The sequence below is a fragment of the Lupinus angustifolius genome, chromosome LG05 (genome assembly GCF_001865875.1).
Source record: "Lupinus angustifolius cultivar Tanjil chromosome LG05, LupAngTanjil_v1.0, whole genome shotgun sequence".
NCBI classification, from domain to species: domain Eukaryota; kingdom Viridiplantae; phylum Streptophyta; class Magnoliopsida; order Fabales; family Fabaceae; genus Lupinus; species Lupinus angustifolius.
Genome location: NC_032013.1, coordinates 16,940,470 through 16,944,275, shown reverse-complemented (window position 1 = coordinate 16,944,275; position 3,806 = coordinate 16,940,470).

The following is a 3,806-nucleotide window of genomic DNA, read 5'->3' as shown; positions in this document are numbered from 1 at the left end:
ATCTGGTAGCAAGGATCTTTGTCACCATTTCATACGAGACATTGTAGAGGCTAATTGGTCTATAATCCTTCAAATTTCAAGCATGCTCCACTATCAGAATAAGTGTTATAAGGGTGTCGTTTAACTCACCAACCAACTTAGGATTGTGGAACACATTCCTGACTAGATCACACAACTTTGTACCCTCGACCTTCCAATTGTGCTAGTAAAAAAGAGCATAAAGACCATCATTTCCTAGAGCTTCATATCTACCAATGCTAAATAGGGCCATTCTAATTTCCTCCACAGTGACCTCCAAACCAAGTATGTTACCTTAGGCCTCCAACAGCGGATGGAACCTATTAAACAAACTGTAAGGTGTGGCCACCTCCTCCTCCGTATTTAGCTTCTTAAAGAAATTCCTAGTCATAACCTCCAACTCCTCCTACTCACGGATCCAGGTACCCTCCTCGTTTTTCAACATTGAGATATGCTTCCTCCTTCGGCAAATAATTGTCGATGCATGAAAGAATCGAGTGTTCCTATCCCCATAAATAAGCCACTTTGATCTAGACATCTAGAAGCAAAGGAGTTTTACCCGCCGAAGAATATCCTCATATTCCACCCAAAGCTGCCATTGCAGATTCTCGAGAAAAGCACTAGGGCCTCTCCCCAAAGCTTTTGTAATCCATTAAGTTGATTAATTAACCCTTTCTTCTTCCAAAAAATATTCCCGGAGATTTCCTTATTCCATCTTCGCAACCATGTGAAGAAGATCTTGCTCCTGACCTTGGCACGGTTTTGATGAAGACACCAACATCACATAAAGAAGAAAAGGAAGAATACTTATGAAGACAATGAAGATAAAACTTTAACGAAATTAGAGTCTAAGTCTATAGGTACTTTTATCCTTATACTCTAATATACAAATAGTAGTAACGCTCAAAAATATTTTAAAAGAAAATTGAAAACTTTAAGTATAAATGAAAACAATTTTCAAAATATAGTGTAACATGTTATTGGATCTAAGTAATAGGTTACTGTGACTAAGTAACATGCTTCCAGAACTAAGTAACGGGTTACATGAGTAAGAAATAAGTTACCCAACAAAAACTGAACAAGGTAATCGATTACTCCCTTTGAGTAACCAATTACAAGGTTATAGTATATTTGAGTAACCGATTACGCACTAGGGTAATCAATTACTCAGTAGAACAAAATGTTTGAATAATCGATTACATCCTTTGAGTAATCAATTATACTGTGTGATAATCAATTACTCAGTTGGACAAAATGTTTGGGTAATCGATTATGTCGATTCTGTAATCGATAACTGAGAGTTGTTACACTAGATTTTCATATTTCAAACTGCACAACTTTCACCCCAAACGAAATGGTTTCTTTTCAATCAATTTCTACATTTTCATAGAGATGATATGGCTGATTGGAAAGCCTATTTAAAGGTATTGAAACTCAGAATTCATAACAACAACTTATATACACAATCTAAATTTTCTGAAACACTTTTTCTACAACTATTTCTTAACTTTCAGATTAAATTTTCTGAAGTTGCTTTAAGTGTGGTTTCAAAGTTTTTCAAACCTTTTGAGCATTATTACTAAGTGTATAAAGAGTTATCGGATTTCAAGATATCATAGTGTTCAAATCTTGTAAAGGCAATCCTTGCCATTGTTAAAGTTTTCTTCATTCAAATTGCTGAAATACTTTCTTTCTCAAGGATGTGATAAGAAAAGGGATAGAGTAACTTGGAAAGGGTGTTTTCTGAAGAGTCACATAAGTATTAGAGAGTGAGTAAGGTACAAGGAAGTCTCGGGGTGAGAAATTGTAATTACTACTCTTAATATAGAGTGAAGAAATATCTTGTGCTGCAAGAGTACTGAATGTAACCTTCGATGGACAAGAAGGTGAACCAGTATAAAAATATTTGAATACTCTCTTCTCCTTTATGTCCTTAAATTTACTTGATATTTTTCTACATAACTTTTTCGCTACCACTAACTCTTTAAATTGCAGAAAATTTGTCATAGATTTAAGACAACTAATTCGCCCCCCTCTTAGTTGTCATCTTAGTCTTATAATTGACACCAGAGCTTTTTTGAGTAAAGTTTTCTCAAATCTGATCTTGTATCTAAGATAGCCTCAAGATCATTTCTGGGATAAGGTTCCAACATCAATCGCCCTCCAAGTTTTATTGGAGAATGCTATAACTTCTAAAAAATCAGAATGAGAATCTTTACAGAATCTCAAAATCTAGATATTTGGAATGCGGTTGAGGAAGGATCTCATGAACTATTCACTATTGTTAATGGTGTAAGGGAAGTAAAGCCAAAATCCTCATGAAATGATGAAGACAAAAAGAAGGTGCAATACAATCTCAAGGCAAAGAACATCCTCACGTCAGCACTTGGTATTGATGAATTCTTTAGAGTATCAAACTGCAAATCAGCTAAAGAAATATGCGATACTCTAGAGACCACACATGAAGAAACTGAGGAAGTCAAAAGGTCGAGACTCAATACCCTCTCCCAGGAATACGAAATGTTCTGTATGAAGCCTGGAGAAAAAATACTAGATCTCCAAAAGAGATTTACTCACCTTAAAAATCATCTTATTGCACATGGAAAAATATTATCAAATAGTGACTTGAACTTAAAAGTTCTGAGGTCACTTACTAGAACATGGCAGACAAAAGAAACAGCCATTTCTGGAAAAAAAAGTTTTATCAAAAATGTCCTTGGCTTCTTTATTTAGTAAATTGCAGAAACACAAATTGGAACTCAGCCAACTTGAACAACATGAAGAGCAAGAAAAGAATAAGAAAAATATCTCTCTCAAAGCAAAGGCCTATAGATATGAGTTATCAAGAGATGAATTAGAAAAGCCTACATAGCTTGGGAAGACAATGACACCAGTTCTGCCTCTGAACTAGAAAATGAAGAACAAGCTCATCTCTCACTAATGGCATCTCATCACTCTAATGATCAAGAGGTAAGTGAAACTAACATATTTTCTTCTTCATGTCAAAACTGCATTACTCTTGAAAAGAAAGTTTCAACATTAAGTCTTGAACTTAATAAATTAAACAAGAGTAGCAAAAAACTGGACAAAATAATTAAAGATCAGAGACATTCTACAGATGGAAGAGGTCTTGGCTATTCTAACAGCCAAGTTTCTAATAAACAAAATGTCTCAACAAAAATAAACTTTCAGAAACAAAGTATCCATGAATTTATTTGTAGTAACAACAAAACTAGGATACATAAGCATCATCCCATATGTACTTATTGTAAGAACCATGTGCATACACCAAATACTTACATGAATAGAAAATATGGTATTCCCTTAGGTCACTATAGATGTGTTGAGAAATGTGCTAATCATATAGGACCCAGAGAAAATTGGGTACCTAATATTACTTAACATGTTTTGTAGGATAATTTGAGAGTTGTTTGTGATCTATGGTACTTGAACAACGGCTGCTCAAAATCCATGACGGGCGGCAAAGATAAGTTCTTTGTCCTTGCTCCAAGGGACAAAGACTATGTTAAATATGGTGACAACAACAAAGGAAAAACACTTGGAGCTGGTAGAAACTGGTGAAGAAAGATTTAGTTGTTGGTTTACCCAAACTGAAGTTTGTTAAAGACAAACTTTATAGTGCTTGTCAAATAGGTAAACAAACAAAAACTACTTTCAAACCTAAGCATATGGTTTCTTCCAATAGACCATTGCAATTACTACACGTAGACTTATTTGGCCCCTCAAGGACCAAAAGTTATGGTGGTAACTACTATGTCCTTGTTATA